Raw genomic sequence first — 21343 nt, forward strand, 5'->3', positions numbered from 1 at the left:
TGTGTGTGTGTGTGAGAGAGAGGGGGAGTCTCTCTCTCTCTCTCTCTCTCCCTCTCTCCCCATCAGGAACCCCTTTTAAAGAGGACCTCTCTCTCTGGGTTGGTCGCTGTCCGGACTTTGAGAAGGAACGAGTTGGGAAATGGCACTTGATCGCACCCAGAAAGTGAGCCCCACATCGGGCGGGGCTGGGTCAGCTGGTGGAAGAAGGACTATATCAAGCATTTCCCTCGTGTGTGACCGACCCCTGTGAGAGGAGGCTCGGAATGAGCTGTCAGTGACTGCCCCCTGCTGTTCAATCCCCCCCCACCTCAGTGGGAAACCTTCACAGAGTCTTTTAAGACACAGTGTGGACAGGCTACACAATCTCTACCCTTTTCCCATTCACTCCCATATTAGGCATTACCAGTGCCCAGCCTCTCATCACTCCACAGGCCCAAGTGCACCCATGCAGACGAATCATATGCCACTGGCTAAATGGCAAAGAGTTGGATTTATTGAGAAAAATGGAAGATTACACTAATGCTTCGGTTTTTATGCTTGTCGCTGCACATCTGAGAGCGTTGTGCAGATTACGCCCTTGGATAAAGCTTCAAAGCGTTTCATTTCGACGGCGCGGAGCGTCCCCCCACCGACTGAGGGTTACAGCACATGTAGCCAATGATTCTGGCAGAGCGAGGTGCGGTCAGGGGACGTAGTTTCCCTGGGAAGGCTGCTTCAGTGGGTTTGGGCAGGATTGTGTCGAGGTGGAGGGTGCCGTTGCCGGTTCCCCCAAGTACGGAGTGAACAGCGTGCTGCCAGGGTTGGGCATATAGGCCCGGCAGGTGGCACCGCCCAGGTGGGGGCCACAGGTGAAAGTGCAACAGTAGGTCACCTTGCCGTACTTGAGGTAGCAGGCCTTGCCGTGGGTACCGGAGGTCAGGCGGACGGAGCACTTGCCCAGGAGGTCGTCGCGTTCGATGACGTCCCGGTCCCAGGCCTCGATGATCAGATCGTGCCCGGTCCCGGCCTTGACCTCGCCCAGGTCCAGCTTGGTGTCCCACATGGGGTTGTTGTTGTTTGAGACGGTGAAGGTCCTGGCCTGCGTCCGGCCGTACCTGACCACCACGTAGCCGTCGGTGCCCGAGAAGACGTCCCCCCCCCCCCCAGAGGTCCCGGCCCTCCTCGACGGTGACCACCAGGCGGCCGAGCCCCTTCCCCTTGGAGCAGCAGTTCCGGTCCACAAGGCTGTCCGCGCGGCACAGGCAGAAGCAGGGTTGGCGCGGGTCGGGGTAGGACCCGTGAGGGCACCGAGGGCCCGCCCCGCATTTCTGGCTGAGGGCGTTGCCCGTGATGTAGTCGCTGATGTAGCGCCGCAGGTTCTTCCTCCTGGGGTCGGCGGAGGGCAGCAGGTGGTGGAGTGGCGCCAGGGCGTAGCGCACAAGGCCCGGGCGGGTGAGCAGGCTCACCGTCCAGCGGCCGAAGGCCGAACTGTCCCCGGAGAAGAAGAGGTCGACCTCCTGGTGAGCCCGGCCCCCCCGTCACCCACGTCTCCCGGTCGCTGAAGGCCTGGTAGACCTTGTTATGGTGCCCCATGGAGCGCGCCAACTTCTGGCACTGACTGGCACTCACCGAGACCTGTGCCTGCAGCCCTCTCGTCTCTCTGGCCTCTAGAGCAAGGCAGTCCTTCACCTCCTCGATGCTGTAGCCCTGAGACACTGCCTTACATGTCTGAATAGCTGTCACGTCCTTGTAGCGGCCGCCCAGCTGCACCGACTTGAGGAAGTGGGTGCCGTAGGTGGCTTGGTGCCGTCATTCAAAACGGTTGGGAGGCGGGAAAGGGAGCGGGCGAACTCTGGTGCCAGGAGGGGCTGGTCCTTCACCCGATACTGGTAGTAGGCGCACTGGAACTGGTGACTGGTGAAGCTGTGATAGTCGCGCCTGGAGTGGCTGCTGCTAAACTCCACCAGCCTGGACTTGGAGCCAGCCAGCACCGCGCTGGAGCTGCCCGACTTGGTCTGGAAGAACAGGTCCCCCCGCCAGTCATTGGTGACGGCAGAGGCGGCTGACTTTGCCAGCTCGGCCGCCGAGCGGTAGATCCGGCTGGACAGCGAGCGGCGGCAGGAGCTGAGGGTGTGCCAGTCCACCAGCGAGATGGGCAGCCGCTGGGCGGCGTTAACGAGGTGCCCGTTGCGGCAGAGGGTACAGGTCCCGTTGGCCGAGCGCCAGGCGTTCACGTCGATCGCAAAGGCGCCCTTGGTCCGCAGGGTCACCACGTCGTAGCCCAGCCCCGCCAGCCGGGCCCCCGGCGCGAAGCCAGCGTTCCGGCACTGGCTGGCGCTGCTGGTCGTACAGGCGCTCAGGGCCTCCTGGGAGAGGAGGCAGAGCAAGAGGAAACAGCCCGGTTTCAAAGGCCCAGTTGCCATCTTGGCATCGGTGGGCAGACCTGCAAGAGGAAAAGGAAGCAGTTACGTTGAAAGGTCAGAGAGAGAGGCTCAACACCAGGAATCTCCAGCTGACAGCCAATCCGAGTCTAGGCTCCGCATGCCAATCAGCTGGTCTGCTCCGCAGGAGTTGTTGCCACAGCTGCAAGGGCGACGTGGCAGATTTTGACATATTTATGAGCTGTTAAAACCAGGATGCTGATCTAAGTCGATAATGAATATGACAGGTCAATGCGTTTTTTTTTAAAGTCCCCTAAATTAGAGTCATAGAGATATCCAGCACGGAAACAGACCCTTCGGTCCAACCCGTCCATGCCCAGACCGAGATACCCCAACCCAATCCAGCCCCCCTCGCCAGCACCCGGCCCATATCCCTCCAAACCCTTCCTATTCATATACCCATCCAAATGCCTCTTAAATGTTGCAATTGTACCAGCCTCCATCACTTCCTCTGGCAGCTCATTCCACACACGTACCACCCTCTGGGGGAAAACGTTGCCCCTTAGGTCTCTTTTATATCTTTCCCCTCTCACCCTAAACCTATGCCCCTCTAGTTCTGGACTCTCCCCCACCCCAGGGGGAAAAGACCTTGTCTATTTATCCTATCCATGTCCCCCCTCATGATGTTATAAACCTCTATAAGGTCACCCCCTCAGTCTCTCCCACCCCAGGGGGAAAAGACCTTGTCTATTTATCCTATCCATACCCCTCATAATTTTGTAAACCTCTATATACACCACCAGAACGGCGCGATCAGATTGCAATCTGTACCACTCTCTGAGGTACCTGTTGTTCTGGCTATACAAGCCACCTCGAACCCCTCGATTAGATTCCAGTCTGTAACTCCCTCCCGGGTATGTGTTATTCTGTATATAAACCACCCCGAACCCCTCGATTAGATTCCAGTCTGTAACTCCCTCCCGGGTATCTGTTATTCTGTATATAAACCACCCCGAACCCCTCGATTAGATTCCAGTCTGTAACTGCCTCTCGGGTATGTGTTATTCTGTATATAAACCACCCCGAACCCCTCGATTAGATTCCAGACTGTAACTCCCTCCGGGGTATCTGTTATTCTGTATATACCACCCCGAACCCCTCGATTAGATTCCAGTCTGTAACTCCCTCCCGGGTATCTGTTATTCTGTATATAAACCACCCTGAACCCCTCGATTAGATTCCAGTCTGTAACTCCCTCCCGGGTATCTGTTATTCTGTATATAAACCACCCCGAACCCCTCGATTAGATTCCAGTCTGTAACTCCCTCCCGGGTATCTGTTATTCTGTATATAAACCACCACGAACCCCTCGATTAGATTCCAGTCTGTAACTCCCTCCCGGGTATCTGTTATTCTGTATATAAACCACCCTGAACCCCTCGATTAGATTCCAGTCTGTAACTCCCTCCCGGGTATCTGTTATTCTGTATATAAACCACCCCGAACCCCTCGATTAGATTCCAGTCTGTAACTCCCTCCCGGGTATCTGTTATTCTGTATATAAACCACCACGAACCCCTCGATTAGATTCCAGTCTGTAACTCCCTCCCGGGTATCTGTTATTCTGTATATAAACCACCCTGAACCCCTCGATTAGATTCCAGTCTGTAACTCCCTCCCGGGTATCTGTTATTCTGTATATAAACCACCCCGAACCCCTCGATTAGATTCCGGTCTGTAACTCCCTCCCGGGTATCTGTTATACTGTATATAAACCACCCCGAACCCCTCTATTAGATTCCAGTCTGTAACTCCCTCCTGGGTATCTGTTATTCTGTATATACCACCCTGAACCCCTCGATTAGATTCCAGTCTGTAACTCCCTCCCGGGTATCTGTTATTCTGTATATAAACCACCCTGAACCCCTCGATTAGATTCCAGTCTGTAACTCCCTCCCGGGTATCTGTTATTCTGTATATAAACCACCCCGAACCCCTCGATTAGATTCCAGTCTGTAACTCCCTCCCGGGTATCTGTTATACTGTATATAAACCACCCCGAACCCCTCGATTAGATTCCAGTCTGTAACTCCCTCCTGGGTATCTGTTATTCTGTATATACCACCCTGAACCCCTCGATTAGATTCCAGTCTGTAACTCCCTCCCGGGTATCTGTTATTCTGTATATAAACCACCCCGAACCCCTCGATGAGATTCCAGTCTGTAACTCACTCCGGGGTATCTGTTATTCTGTATATAAACCCCCCCGAACCCCTCGATGAGATTCCAGTCGGTAACCCCCTCCCGGGTATCTGTTATTCTGTATATAAACCATACCGAACCCCTCGATTAGATTCCAGTCTGTAACTCCCTCCCGGGTATGTGTTATTCTGTATATAAACCCCCCTGAACCCCTCGAACACATTCCAGACTGTAACTCCCTCCCGGGTATCTGTCAATCTTGAAACAAACCTGTCAATTAGACTTCAATCTGTGCCCCACACATGACTATCTGTTATTCTATCTGTGTTAACCATCCAAACCCTTTGATTTGATTCCAGTTGGTAATTTATCCCTGGGTATCAGTTATTCTGTGTAGAAAGTGCCCAAACCCTTTGAATGGACTGCAGTTAGTAACTCACACCCAGTGTCATGTTATCCCATGTATACACCACCAGACGGCGCGATTAGATTCCAATCTGTACCACTCTCTGAGGTAGCTGCTATTCTGTCTATACAGACCACCCAAAGCACTTGATCAGATTCCAGTCTGTAACTCCCTCCCGGGTATCTGTTATTCTGTATATAAACCACCCCGAACCCCTCTATTAGATTCCAGTCTGTAACTCCCTCCTGGGTATCTGTTATTCTGTATATACCACCCTGAACCCCTCGATTAGATTCCAGTCTGTAACTCCCTCCCGGGTATCTGTTATTCTGTATATAAACCACCCTGAACCCCTCGATTAGATTCCAGTCTGTAACTCCCTCCCGGGTATCTGTTATTCTGTATATAAACCCTCCCGATCCCCTCGATGAGATTCCAGTCTGTAACTCCCTCCCGGGTATCTGTTATTCTGTAAATATACCACCCCGATCCCCTCGATGAGATTCCAGTCTGTAACTCCCTCCCGGGTATCTGTTATTCTGTAAATATACCACCCCGATCCCCTCGATTAGATTCTAGTCTGTAACTCCCTCTCGGGTATCTGTTATTCTGCATATAAACCACCCCGATCCCCTCGATTAGAGTCCAGTCTGTAACTCCCTCCCGGGTATCTGTTATTCTGTATATAAACCACCTCGATCCCCTCGATTAGATTCCAGTCTGTAACTCCCTCCCGGGTATCTGTTATTCTGTATATAAACCACCCCGAACCTCTCGATTAGATTCCAGTCTGTAACTCCCTCCCTGGTATCAGTTATTCTGTTTGGAAAGGCTGAGGGACTTGAGGCTGTTTTCGTTGGAGAGAGGAAGGTTGAGAGGTGACTTAATCGATACCGAGAAGATAATCAGAGGGTTAGATAGGTGCTCCGGTTTCCTCCCACAATCCAAACATGTGCGGTTTAGGTGATTTGGCCAGGCTAAATTGCCCGTAGTGTTAGGTGAAGGGGTGCATGTAGGGGTATGGGTCTGGGTGGGATGTGCTTCAGCAGTTGGTGTGGACTTGTTGGGCCGAAGGGCCTGTTTCCACACTGTAAGTAATCTAATCTAATCTAAACCATCCCGTACACCTCGATTAGACTCCAGTTTGTAACTCCCTCCCGGGTATCTGTTATTCTGTATATAAACCACCCCGAACCCCTCGATTAGATTCCAGTATGTAACTCCCTCCCGGGTATCTGTTATTCTGTATATAAACCACCCCGAACCCTTCGATGAAATTCCAGTCTGTAACTCCCTCCCGGGTATCTGTTATTCTGTATATAAACCACCCTGAACCCCTCGATTAGATTCCAGTCTGTAACTCCCTCCCGGGTATCTGTTATTCTGTATATAAACCACCCCGAACCCTTCGATGAAATTCCAGTCTGTAACTCCCTCCCGGGTATCTGTTATTCTGTATATAAACCACCCTGAACCCCTCGATTAGATTCCAGTCTGTAACTCCCTCCCGGGTATCTGTTATTCTGTATATAACCCACCCCGAACCCCTCGATTAGATTCCAGTCTGTAACTCCCTCCCGGGTATCTGTTATTCTGTATATAAACCACCCTGAACCCCTCGATGAGATTCCAGTCTGTAACTCCCTCCCGGGGAGCTGTTATTCTTATGATAACCACCCTGAGCCATTCAATTCGATTCCAGTCTGTGATTTAAAGTTCGATATCTTTTATTCTGTGTGTGAACACCTCAATGACATTCTGATGTGTCACTCAACCTCACATGTCTATGCTTCTATATTTTCATTGGATTCTAGTCTGGAATGTATTTCCCGCTATTTGGTATTCCATGTATAAAACACCCTTAAACCCCTTGGTCAGATTCAAGTTGATCTCACTCCTGGATATCTGTTATTCTACGTACAAATAAGTCCCTTTTATTCCAGTCTGTAAGTCACACCCAGGTATCTGTTATTTTGTATAGAAACCCACCAAACCCTTGGTTAGATTCCAGACTGTCTCACAAACCCAGCTATCTGTTATTCCATAGATAAATTACATGAACAACTTGATTTGATTCCAGGCTCTAACTCACTCCCAGTTATCTGTTCATCTTTATCAAAACTGCCCGAGCCCAGCAATTAGATTCCAAGCTATACCACACTCCTGGTTATCTGTTGTTCAGTCTGTTTTAACCACCCTGCACCCCTTGATCAGGTTCCAGTCTGTAACCTATTCCCGGGTACCTGTTATTCCACATACAAACCACACCACACTCGTTGGTTATATTGCAGGGTGTAACTGACTCACAGCAGTCTGTTATTCTACACAGCAACCCCTCAAACTCTTTGATTTGATTCTCATCTGTAGCACATTGCTAGGTATCTGTTATTCTATCCAGAGAAACAACTCAAACCCTTTCATCCAGTCTGCAACTCCCTCCCAGATATCTGTTATTCTATGCATAAACCACCTTGAACCCATTCATTCGATTCCAGTCTGCAACTCCCTCCAAGATATCTGTTATTCGATACACAAACCACCTTGAACACTTGATTAGATTCCAGCCTGTAACTCAATCTCATTTATCTGTAAACATGGCGATTAGACACCAATCTCTATCTCACACCGGCAATCTGTTGTTCAACTATATTAACGACCCCAACCACTTGATCAGGTTCCAGTCTGTAACTCACTCCCTTGTATCTAATATTGTCTATATAAACATCCAAATCATTTACTGTTACAGCCTGTAACTCAGATATATGTTATTTGATATGTATATATATATATAGATTCCAGACTGTAACTCAATTCAATGTATATGTTATTCTCGTTATAAAACACCCAAATCTCTTGATTTGATTCCTGACTGTAATACAGTCCTGAGTAACTGGTAACATTAACGACCCAAATCCCTTGAATAGATTCCAGGCTGTAACTCCCTCTCGGGTATCTGTTATTCTATACACAAACCACCTCTCCTCCTCGGTTGGATTCCAGGCTGCAACACAGTCCCTGATGCCTGTTAAGCGTAGAATTCCTACAGTTTGGAAGCATGTCATTCGACTCCACACTGACCCTCTGAAGATGGTTTGACCCAGACCCAGCCCCTATTGTACCCCCTGTGCTTCCCACGGCTAACCTACACAGCCTGCACTTACCTGGCCAATTCACCCAAAGCTCAACATCTTTGGACAGTGGGAGGGAACAGCAGCACCCGGAGGAAAACCACGCAAACTCTGTGAGAATGTGCAAACTCCACACAGACAGTCGCCCGAGGCTGGGATCGAACCCCAGCCCCTGGCGCTGTGAGGCCACAGTGGGAACCATGGCGTCACCGTGTCACCCTAATGTATGTGTATTAGCTCCCAAACCCCTTGATTAGATACCAGAGCCTAACTCACTCCCAGCTATCTGTTAATCTTTATAGAAACCCACCAAACCCATTGATTGGACTCCAATCTGAACCAAGACCCCCGGCTTTCTGTTGAATTGTCCAAATGAACCAGCCCGTACCCCTTTGATCTGAGTCTGGTCTGTAAATCATTCCCAGATCGCTGTTTTGCGCTGTAGAAACCATCTAAAATCGTGGATTAGATTGCACTGTGTAACTCACTCCCAGAGAATCTGTTGTATATATAAACCATCCTGAGCGATGGGATGACATTCCAATCAGGAACTTTTGGCCAGGTATCTGTTATTCTGTATATGAAACACCCCGAACACATCAATTCGATTCCAGTCTGCAACTCACTCCCGGGTATCTGTTATTCTGTATATATACACCCCGAACCCCTCGATTAGATTCCAGTCTGTAACTCCCTCCCGGGTATCTGTTATTCTGTATATAAACCACCCCGAACCCCTCGATTAGATTCCAGTCTGTAACTCCCTCCCGGGTATCTGTTATTCTGTATATAAACCACCCCGAACCACTCGATTAGATTCCAGTCTGTAACTCCCTCCCGGGTATCTGTTATTCTGTATATAAACCACCCCGAACCCCTCGATTAGATTCCAGTCTGTAACTCCCTCCCGGGTATCTGTTATTCTGTATATAAACCACCCCGAACCCCTCGATTAGATTCCAGTCTGTAACTCCCTCCTGGGTATCTGTTATTCTGTATATAAACCACCCTGAACCCCTCGATTAGATTCCAGTCTGTAACTCCCTCCCGGGTATCTGTTATTCTGTATATATACACTCCGAACCCCTCGATTACATTCCAGTCTGTAACTCCCTCCTGAGGAGCTGTTATTCTGTATATAAACCACCCTGAACACCTCGATATGATTCCAGTCTGTAACTCCCTCCCGGGGTATCTGTTATTCTGTATATAAACCACCCTGAGCCCCTCGATTAGATTCCTGTCTGTAATTCACTCCCGGATACGTGTTATTCTTTATATAAACCCCCCCCGAACCCCTCGATTAGATTCCAGCCTGTAACTCCCTCCCGGTTATCTGTTATTCTGTATATAAACCACCCTGAACCCCTCGATTAGATTCCAGTCTGTAACACCCGCCCGGGTATCTGTTATTCTTTATATAAACCACCTCGAACCCCTCGATTAGATTCCAGTCTGTAATTCACTCCTGGATATGTGTTAATCTATGTATAACCCACCCCGAACCCCTCGATGAGATTCCAGAATGTAACTCCCTCCCGGGTATCTGTTACTCTGTATATAAACCACCCCGAACCCCTCGATTAGATTCCAGTCTGTAACTTACTCCCGGGTATCTGTTATTCTGTATATAAACCACCCTGAACCCCTCGATTAGATTCCAGTCCATAACTCCCTCCCGGGTATCTGTTATTCTGTATATAAACCACCCCGAACCCCTCGATTAGATTCCAGTCTGTAACTCCCTCCCGGGTATCTGTTATTCTGTATATAAACCACCCCAAACCCCTCTAGTAGATTCCAGCCTGTAACTCCCTCCCGGGGTATCTGTTATTCTGTATATAAACCACCCCGAACCCCTCGATTAGATTCCAGTCTGTAACTCCCTCCCGGGTATCTGTTATTCTGTATATAAACCACCCTGAACCCCTCGATTAGATTCCAGTCTGTAACTCCCTCCCGGGTATCTGTTATTCTGTATATAACCCACCCCGAACCCCTCGATTAGATTCCAGTCTGTAATTCACTCCCGGATATGTGTTAATCGATGTATAACCCACCCCGAATCCCTCGATGAGATTCCAGTCTGTAACTCCCTCCCGGGTATCTGTTATTCTGTATATAAACCACCTCGAACCCCTCGAAGACATTCCAGTCTGTAACTTACTCCCGGGTATCTGTTATTCTTATGATAACCACTCTGAACCCCTCGATTAGATTCCAGTCTGTAACTCCCTCCCGGGGTATCTGTTATTCTGTATATAAACCACCCCGAACCCCTCAATTAGATTCCAGTCTGTAACTCCCTCCCAGGCATGTGTTATTCTTTATATAAACCCTCCTGAACCCCTCGATTAGATTCCAGTCTGTAACTCCCTCCCATGTATCTGTTATTCTGTATATAAACCACCCTGAACCCCTCGATTAGATTCCAGTCTGTAACTCCCTCCCGGGTATCTGTTATTCAGTATATAAACCACCCCGAAACCCTCGATTAGATTCCAGTCTGTAACTCCATCCCGGTATCTGTTATTCTGTATATAAACCACCTTAAACCCCTCGATTAGATTCCAGTCTGTAACTCACTCCTGAGTATCTGTTATTCTGTATATAAACCACCCCGAACCCCTCGATTATATTCCAGTCTGTAACTCCCTCCCGGGTATCTGTTATTCTGTATATAAACCACCCCGAACCCCTCGATTAGATTCCAGTCTGTAACTCCCTCCCGGGTATCTGTTATTCTGTATATAACCCACCCTGAACCCCTCGATTAGATTCCAGTCTGTAACTCCCTCCCGGGTATCTGTTATTCTGTATATAAACCACCCCGAACCCCTCGATTAGATTCCAGTCTGTAACTCCCTCCCGGGTATCTGTTATTCTGTATATAAACCACCCCGAACCCCTCGATTAGATTCCAGTCTGTAACTCCCTCCCAGGTATCTGTTATTCTGTATATAAACCACCCCGAATCCCTCGATTAGATTCCAGTCTGTAACTCCCTCCCGGGTATCTGTTATTCTGTATATAAATCCCCCCGTACCCCTCGATGAGATTCCAGTCTGTAACTCCCTCCCGGGGATCTGTTATTCTTATGATAACCACCCTGAGCCATTCAATTCGATTCCAGTCTGTGATTTAAAGTTCGATATCTTTTATTCTGTGTGTGAACACCTCAATGACATTCTGATGTGTCCCTCAACCTCACATGTCTATGCTTCTATATTTTCATTGGATTCTAGTCTGGAATGTATTTCCCGCTATTTGGTATTCCATTTATAAAACACCCTTAAACCCCTTGGTCAGATTCAAGTTGATCTCACTCCTGGATATCTGTTATTCTACGTACAAATAAGTCCCTTTTATTCCAGTCTGTAAGTCACACCCAGGTATCTGTTATTTTGTATAGAAACCCACCAAACCCTTGGTTAGATTCCAGACTGTCTCACAAACCCAGCTATCTGTTATTCCATAGATAAATTACATGAACAACTTGATTTGATTCCAGGCTCTAACTCACTCCCAGTTATCTGTTCATCTTTATCAAAACTGCCCGAGCCCAGCAATTAGATTCCAAGCTATACCACACTCCTGGTTATCTGTTGTTCAGTCTGTTTTAACCACCCTGCACCCCTTGATCAGGTTCCAGTCTGTAACCTATTCCCGGGTACCTGTTATTCCACATACAAACCACACCACACTCGTTGGTTATATTGCAGGGTGTAACTGACTCACAGCAGTCTGTTATTCTACACAGCAACCCCTCAAACTCTTTGATTTGATTCTCATCTGTAGCACATTGCTAGGTATCTGTTATTCTATCCAGAGAAACAACTCAAACCCTTTCATCCAGTCTGCAACTCCCTCCCAGATATCTGTTATTCTATGCATAAACCACCTTGAACCCATTCATTCGATTCCAGTCTGCAACTCCCTCCAAGATATCTGTTATTCGATACACAAACCACCTTGAACACTTGATTAGATTCCAGCCTGTAACTCAATCTCATTTATCTGTAAACATGGCGATTAGACACCAATCTCTATCTCACACCGGCAATCTGTTGTTCAACTATATTAACGACCCCAACCACTTGATCAGGTTCCAGTCTGTAACTCACTCCCTTGTATCTAATATTGTCTATATAAACATCCAAATCATTTACTGTTACAGCCTGTAACTCAGATATATGTTATTTGATATGTATATATATATATAGATTCCAGACTGTAACTCAATTCAATGTATATGTTATTCTCGTTATAAAACACCCAAATCTCTTGATTTGATTCCTGACTGTAATACAGTCCTGAGTAACTGGTAACATTAACGACCCAAATCCCTTGAATAGATTCCAGGCTGTAACTCCCTCTCGGGTATCTGTTATTCTATACACAAACCACCTCTCCTCCTCGGTTGGATTCCAGGCTGCAACACAGTCCCTGATGCCTGTTAAGCGTAGAATTCCTACAGTTTGGAAGCATGTCATTCGACTCCACACTGACCCTCTGAAGATGGTTTGACCCAGACCCAGCCCCTATTGTACCCCCTGTGCTTCCCACGGCTAACCTACACAGCCTGCACTTACCTGGCCAATTCACCCAAAGCTCAACATCTTTGGACAGTGGGAGGGAACAGCAGCACCCGGAGGAAAACCACGCAAACTCTGTGAGAATGTGCAAACTCCACACAGACAGTCGCCCGAGGCTGGGATCGAACCCCAGCCCCTGGCGCTGTGAGGCCACAGTGGGAACCATGGCGTCACCGTGTCACCCTAATGTATGTGTATTAGCTCCCAAACCCCTTGATTAGATACCAGAGCCTAACTCACTCCCAGCTATCTGTTAATCTTTATAGAAACCCACCAAACCCATTGATTGGACTCCAATCTGAACCAAGACCCCCGGCTTTCTGTTGAATTGTCCAAATGAACCAGCCCGTACCCCTTTGATCTGAGTCTGGTCTGTAAATCATTCCCAGATCGCTGTTTTGCGCTGTAGAAACCATCTAAAATCGTGGATTAGATTGCACTGTGTAACTCACTCCCAGAGAATCTGTTGTATATATAAACCATCCTGAGCGATGGGATGACATTCCAATCAGGAACTTATGGCCAGGTATCAGTTGTTCTGTATATGAAACACCCCAAACACATCAATTCGATTCCAGTCTGCAACTCACTCCCGGGTATCTGTTATTCTGTATATAAACCACCCTGAACCCCTCGATTAGATTCCGGTCTGTAACTCACTCCCTTGTATCTAATATTGTCTATATAAACATCCAAATCATTCACTGTTACAGCCTGTAACTCAGATATATGTTATTTGATATGTATATATATATATATAGATTCCAGACTGTAACTCAATTCAATGTATATGTTATTCTCGTTATAAAACACCCAAATCTCTTGATTTGATTCCTGACTGTAATACAGTCCTGAGTAACTGTTAATATATCTATATTGACTACCCAAATCCCTTGAATAGATTCCAGGCTGTAACTCCCTCCCGGGTATCTGTTATTCTGTATATAAACCACCCTGAGTACCTCGATTAGATTCCAAACTGTAACTCCCTCCCGGGTATCTGTTATTCTGTATATAAACCACCCCAAACTCCTGCATTAGATTCCAGTCTGTAACTTCCTCCCGGGTATCTGTTATTCTGTATATAAACTACACTGAATCCCTCGATTAGATTCCAAACTGTAACTCCCTCCCGGGTATCTGTTATTCTGTATATAAACCACCCCAAACTCCTCGATTAGATTCCAGTCTGTAACTCCCTCCCGGGCATCTGTTATTCTGTATATAAACCAGCCCGAACCCCTCGATTAGATTCCAGTCTGTAACTCCCTCCCGGGGTATCTGTTATTCTGTATATAAACCACCCTGAACCCCTCGATTAGATTCCGGTCTGTAACTCCCTCCCAGGTATCTGTTATTCTGTATATAAACCACCCCGAAACCCCTCGATTAGATTCCAGTCTGTAACTCCCTCCCGGGTATCTGTTATTCTGTATATAAACCACCCTGAACCCCTCGATTAGATTCCAGTCTGTAACTCCCTCCCGGGTATCTGTTATTCTGTATATAAACCACCCCGAACCCCTCGATTAGATTCCAGTCTGTAACTCCCTCCCGGGTATCTGTTATTCTGTATATAAACCCCCCCGAACCCCTCGATTAGATTCCAGTCTGTAACTCCCTCCCGGGTATCTGTTATTCTGTATATAAACCACCCCGAACCCCTCGATTAGATTCCAGTCTGTAACCCCCTCCCGGGTATCTGTTATTCTGTATATAAACCCCCCCGAACCCCTCGATTAGATTCCAGTCTCTAACTCATACCCTGGTATCTGTTAGGTTCAATAGCACCAATCTGAAACCTCTGCTTTCTCCTCTCTGTATGCTGTATACTGTGTCTTTATCTGCTGATGAGTTTGCCCTCAGTGTTGTGTCTGTCCTTTGTCCTAACTGAGTGCATGCTTTGTTTACACGTACCTCAGTGCAGTGTTTCCTGCTGATTCTCTCTGCCCTCAAACCAGTCGTGTCTGACAGAGAGTGTGGAGGACAGGGAAGCAATCCTCTTAAGTTGCCTCGCTGTTGTCCATCCCACATTTGTGCGTATCTGACGTTGAGAGGTCTCCAACTCTAGGTAGTGTGAAGAGAGGTCCCATTTCTAGACTGCAAACGTGTCAGTGACCCCAACCTCTTCCCATTCACTCCCTCTGCACACAATCCCAATGGACCCCAACCCCTTCCCATTCACTTCCACTGCACACAATCCCATTGGACCCCACCCCTTCCAATTCACACCCAAGGCACACAATCCCAATAAATCCCAACCCCTTCCCATTGACTCCCACTGCACACAATCCCAATGGACCCCAACCACTTCCCATTCACTTCCACTACACACAATCCCAATGGGCCCCCAACCCCTTCCCATTCACTCCCATGGCACACAATCCCAATGGACCCCGACCCCTTCCCATTCACTTCCAATGCACACATTCCCAATGGACCCCCAACACCTTCCCATTTACTCCCACTGCACATGATCCCAGTGGAAACCCAACCCCTTCCCATTCACTCCCACTGCACACAATCCCAATGGACCCCAACCCCTTCCCATTCACTCCCAATGCACACAATCCCAGTGGAAACCCAACCCCTTCCCATTTACTCCCACTGCACACAATCCCAATGGACCCCAACCCCTTCCCATTCACTCCCAATGCACACATTTCCAATGAATCCCAACCCCTTCCCATTCACAGCCACTGCACACAATCCCAATGGACCCCCAACACCTTCCCATTCACTCCCAATTCACTCATTTCCAATAGATCCCAACCCCTTCCCATTCACTCCCTCTGCACACATTCCCAATGGACCCCCAAGCCCTTCCCATTCACTCCCACTGCACATGATCCCAGTGGACCCCCAAGCCCTTCCCATTCACTCCCACTGCACACATTCCCAATGGACCCCCAACCCCTTCCCATTCACTCCCACTGCACACAATCCCAATGGACCCCCAACCCCTTCCCATTCACTCCCTCTGCACACAATCCCAATGGACCCCAAACCCATCCCATTCACACCCACTGCAGACAGTGCAGTGGTGCCTTTGTGCCTCGGCCCAGCTTTGTTCCGTGGATACATTGTTAGGGGGTGTATCTGTCCAGGATAACTGCAGCCTTTTTCATGATATTAAAGTCACTAACATCTGGCCGCTGTGTTTGCCCTGTGTCTGGAGCCTGGGTTTCATGATTCAGAGGATAACTTGGCCAATTGTCCCAGCATCCCTTGCTGTTCGGTCAAGTTTGCAATCCAATCTGAGTTGTTCTCCCAGTTGCAAGTGGCCGTGAGTTCGTAAGATGTCGGCAACTGAGTTTTGGTGAATATTTGGCAACGCATCGTGTAAATGGCAGACACTGTGCGACTGAGCACCTGTGGTTGGAGGGAGTGGATGTTTCTGGATGTGGTGCTAAACAAATTCAAAACTGCAGTTTGCAGCAGCGGGAAGGAAACATCAGACAGATTCAGTGTGTGTCACTGTGACCGGTACATGTTCCGAACGCTGTGGTAAATGTGTGAGATTCACATACTGTACGTGTGAAGGAACATCAGGGATAAAGATAGATAGAGTAAAAATGTGGCAAAATCCCCGAGCAAAATGACCAATCACAACAAAATGCCAGCACCACACCACTCTGAAGGATTTGCAGAAAATCACCCCTCTCTCAGGGAGATATCTGTACACTGACTGGGGTCTCTCAGTCCCCTCTCTCTCTCAGGGAGATATCTGTACACTGACTGGGGTCTCTCAGTCCCCCCTCTCTCTCTCAGGGAGATATCTGTACACTGACTGGGGTCTCTCAGTCCCCTCTCTCTCTCAGGGAGATATCTGTACACTGACTGGGGTCTCTCAGTCCCCCCTCTCTCTCTCAGGGAGATATCTGTACACTGGCTGGGGTCTCTCAGTCCCCTCTCTCTCTCAGGGAGATATCTGTACACTGACTGGGGTCTCTCAGTCCCCCTCTCTCTCTCAGGGAGATATCTGTACACTGACTGGTGTCTCTCAGTCCCCCCCTCTCTCTCTCAGGGAGATATCTGAACACTGACTGGTGTCTCACAGTCCCCTCTCTCCCTCTGGGAGATATCTGTACACTGACTGGTGTCTCTCATTCCCCTCTCTCTCTCAGGGAGATATTTGTACACTGACTGGTGTCTCTCAGTCCCCTCTGTCTCTCTCAGGGAGATATCTGTACACTGACTGGTGTCTCTCAGTCCCCTCTGTCTCTCTCAGGGAGATATCTGTACACTGACTGGTGTCTCTCAGTCCCCCTCTCTCCCTCAGGGAGATATCTGTACACTGACTGGTGTCTCTCAGTCCCCTCTCTCTCTCTCTCAGGGAGATATCTGTACACTGACTGGTGTCTCTCAGTCCCCATTCTGTCTCTCAGGGAGATATCTGTACACTGACAGGTGTCTCTCTGCACCCTCTCTCTCTCAGGGAGATAACTGTACACTGACTGGTGTCTTTTACTCCCCTCTCTGAGGGCGATATCTGTACACTGTCTGGTCTCCCTCATACCCCACTCTTTCTCTCTCTCTCAGTGAGATATCTGTACACTGACTGGTGTCTCTCAGTCCCCTCTCTCTCTCAGGGAGATAACTGTACACTGACTGGTGTCTCTCAGTCCCCTCTCTCTCTCGGATATATTTGTACACTGACTGGTGTGTCTTAGTCCCCTTTCTCTCTCTCTTGGGTAGATATCTGTACACTGACTGGTGTCTCTCAGTCTCCTCTCTCTCTCGGGGACATATCTGTACATTGACTGGTGTCTCTCAGTCCCCCTCTCTCCCTCAGGGAGATATCTGTACACTGACTGGGGTCTCTCAGTCCCCCCTCTCTCTCTCAGGGAGATGTCTGTACACTGACTGGTGTCTCTCAGTCCCCTCTCTCTCAGGGAGATATCTGTACACTGACTGGTATCTCTCAGTCCCCTCTCTCTCTCAGGGAGATATCTGTACACTGACTGGTATCTCTCAGTCCCCCCTCTCTCTCTCTCTCTCTCTCTCTCAGGGAGATATCTGTACACTGACTGGTGTCTCTCAGTCCCCTCACTCTCTCAGTGAGATATCTGTACACTGACTAGTGTCTCTCAGTCCCCCCTCTCTCAGGGAGATATCTGTACACTGACTGGTGTCTCTCAGTCCCCTCCCTCTCAGGGAGATATCTGTACACTGACTGGTGTCTCTCAGTCCCCACTCTCTCTCTCTCAGGGAGATATCTGTACACTGACTGGTGTCTCTCAGTCCCCATTCTATCTCTCAGGGAGATATCTGTACACTGACAGGTGTCTCTCTGCACCCTCTCTCTCTCAGGGAGATAACTGTTCACTGACTGGTGTCTTTTACTCCCCTCTCTGAGGGCAATATCTGTACACTGTCTGGTCTCCCTCATACCCCACTCTTTCCCTCTCTCTCAGTGAGATATCTGTACACTGACTGGTGTCTCTCAGTCCCCCCTCTCTCTCTCAGGGAGATAACTGTACACTGACTGGTGTCTCTCAGTCCCCTCTCTCTCAGGGAGATATCTGTACACTGACTGGTGTCTCTCAGTCCCCTCTCTCTCTGTCAGGGAGATATCTGTACACTGACTGGTGTCTCTCAGTCCCCTCTCTCTCAGGGAGATAACTGTACACTGACTGGTGTCTCTCAGTCCCCTCTCTCTCTCGGATATATTTGTACACTGACTGGTGTGTCTTAGTCCCCTTTCTCTCTCTCTTGGTTAGATATCTGTACACTGACTGGTGTCTCTCAGTCTCCTCTCTCTCTCGGGGACATATCTGTACATTGACTGGTGTCTCTCAGTCCCACTCTCTCCCTCAGGGAGATATCTGTACACTGACTGGGGTCTCTCAGTCCCCCCCCTCTCTCTCAGGGAGATGTCTGTACACTGACTGGTGTCTCTCAGTCCCCTCTCTCTCAGGGAGATATCTGTACACTGACTGGTATCTCTCAGTCCCCTCTCTCTCTCAGGGAGATATCTGTACACTGACTGGTATCTCTCAGTCCCCTCTCTCTCTCTCTCTCTCTCTCTCTCTCAGGGAGATATCTGTACACTGACTGGTGTCTCTCAGACCCCTCTCTCTCAGGGAGATATCTGTACACTGACTGTTGTCTCTCAGTCCCTCTGTCTCTCTCAGGGAGATATCTGTCCACTGACTGGTGTCTCTCAGTCCCCTCTCTCTCTCAGGGAGATATCTGTACACTGACTGGTGTCTCTCAGTCCCCTCTCTCTCTCTGTCAGGGAGATATCTGTACACTGACTGGTGTCTCTCAGTCCTCTCTCTCTCAGGGAGATATCTGTACACTGACTGGTGTCTCTCAGTCCCCTCTGTCTCTCTCAGGGAGATATCTGTACACTGACTGGTGTCTCTCAGTCCCCTCTGTCTCTCTCAGGGTGATATCTGTACACTGACTGGTGTCTCTCAGTCCTCTCTCTCTCAGGGAGATATCTGTACACTGACTGGTGTCTCTCAGTCCCCCCTCTCTCTCTCAGGGAGATATCTGTCCACTGACTGGTGTCTCTCAGTCCCCTCACTCTCTCAGTGAGATATCTGTACACTGACTGGTGTCTCTCAGTCCCCTCTCTCTCTCTCTCTCTCAGGGAGATATCTGTACACTGACTGTTGTCTCTCAGTCCCTCTGTCTCTCTCAGGGAGATATCTGTCCACTGACTGGTGTCTCTCAGTCCCCCCTCTCTCTCAGGGAGATATCTGTACACTGACTGGTGTCTCTCAGTCCCCTCTCTCTCTCTCAGGGAGATATCTGTCCACTGACTGGTGTCTCTCAGTCCCCCCTCTCTCTCAGGGTGATATCTGTACACTGACTGGTGTCTCTCAGTCCCCTCTCACTCTCTCAGGGAGATATCTGTACACTGACTGGTGTCTCTCAGTCCCCCCCTCTCTCAGGGAGATATCTGTACACTGACTGGTTCTCTCAGACCCCCACTCCCTCTCTCTTCTCTCTCTCTCTCAGGGAGATATCTGTACACTGACTGGTGCCTCTCAGTCCCCTCTCTCTCAGGGAGATATCTGTACACTGACTGGTGTCTCTCTGTCCCCCCTCTCTCTCTCAGGGAGATATCTGTACACTGACTGGTGCCTCTCAGTCCCCTCTCTCTCAGGGAGATATCTGTACACTGACTGGTGTCTCTCTGTCCCCCCTCTCTCTCTCAGGGAGATATCTGTACACTGACTGGTTCTCTCAGACCCCCACTCCCTCTCTCTTCTCTCTCTCTCTCAGGGAGATATCTGTACACTGACTGGTGCCTCTCAGTCCCCTCTCTCTCAGGGAGATATCTGTACACTGACTGGTGTCTCTCAGTCCCCTCTCTCTCTCAGGGAGATATCTGTACACTGACTGGTGTCTCTCAGTCCCCTCTCTCTTAGGGAGATATCTGTACACTGACTGGTGTCTCTCAGTCCCCCCTCTCTCTCTCAGGGAGATATCTGTACACTGACTGGTGTCTCTCAGTCCCCTCTCTCTCTCAGGGAGATATCTGTACACTGACTGGTGTCTCTCAGTCCCCTCTCTCTCTCAGGGTGATATCTGTACACTGACTGGTGTCTCTCAGTCCCCCCCCCTCTCTCTCAGGGAGATATCTGTACACTGACTGGTGTCTCTCAGTCCCCCCTCTCTCTCTCAGGGAGATATCTGTACACTGACTGCTGTCTCTCAGTCCCCTCTCTCTCTCAGGGAGATATCTGTACACTGACTGGTGCCTCTCAGTCCCCTCTCTCTCAGGGAGATATCTGTACACTGACTGGTGTCTCTCAGTCCCCCCTCTCTCTCTCTTCTCCCTCGCTCTCTCTCTCTGATGATTTGGAGATGCCGGTGTTGGACTGGGGTGGACAATGTTCAAACCCACTCAACACCAGGTTATAGTCCAACAGGTTTATTTGGAAGCACACTCACTTTCGGAGCGCTGCTCCTTCATCAGGTGGTTGTGGAGGAAGACAGAATTTATAGCAAACGTTTACAGTGTGATGGAACTGAAATTATATATTGAAATGATATATTGTTTTGTTTAGTCACTCATCTGTTAGAATGACCATGTTAGCCTCAGTTCCTTCATACATAAATTCCAGAACTTTCCTAAAGTTACATTCTCAAGTGAACTTTAACAATCGGTGTCATGTCGGCCCAGAGAATGTATTGAAGGTGTGAGGTGCCCTGTGTGAGACTGTCTGTGTCCCATGGTCAGACTGATTCTCATCGGAAAAAGGGATTGACAGAATCCCACATGGATTCATGCAGTTTCTGAGCAGAATGAACTGTAACTCTGCAAGTACAGATTCACCCCACAAACTTAGATGCGTATGTGTGCACATGTGTGTGCGCTGGGTGTGGGGCTTGGTATGAGTGTCTGTGAGAGAGAGTGTGTGTATAGGGGTATAAGTTTGTGACAGGGTGAGTGTGTGACTGGAAATGTATGTGTGAGCGTATGAGAGAGAGTCTGTGTATGAGAGAGGGTCTGTGTATGAGAGAGGGTCTGTGTATGAGAGAGGGTCTGTGTATGAGAGAGAGCCTGTGTATGAGAGAGGGTCTGTGTATGAGAGAGGGTCTGTGTATGAGAGAGGGTCTGTGTATGAGAGAGGGTCTGTGTATGAGAGAGGATCTGTGTATGAGAGAGAGCCTGTGTATGAGAGAGGGTCT

General features: G+C 48.9%; 1 pseudogene; it reads right to left on the reverse strand.

The window, feature by feature from the left end:
- Positions 1-501: 501 nt before the first annotated feature.
- Positions 502-2402, reverse strand: LOC122545905 (perforin-1-like; annotated as a pseudogene).
- Between the last annotated feature and the right edge of the window lie 18941 nt (positions 2403-21343).

The sequence above is a fragment of the Chiloscyllium plagiosum genome, unplaced genomic scaffold (assembly GCF_037043375.1).
Source record: "Chiloscyllium plagiosum isolate Xiang-an unplaced genomic scaffold, Cpla_swu_hap1 HiC_scaffold_41, whole genome shotgun sequence".
Classification (NCBI taxonomy): Eukaryota; Metazoa; Chordata; class Chondrichthyes; order Orectolobiformes; family Hemiscylliidae; genus Chiloscyllium; species Chiloscyllium plagiosum.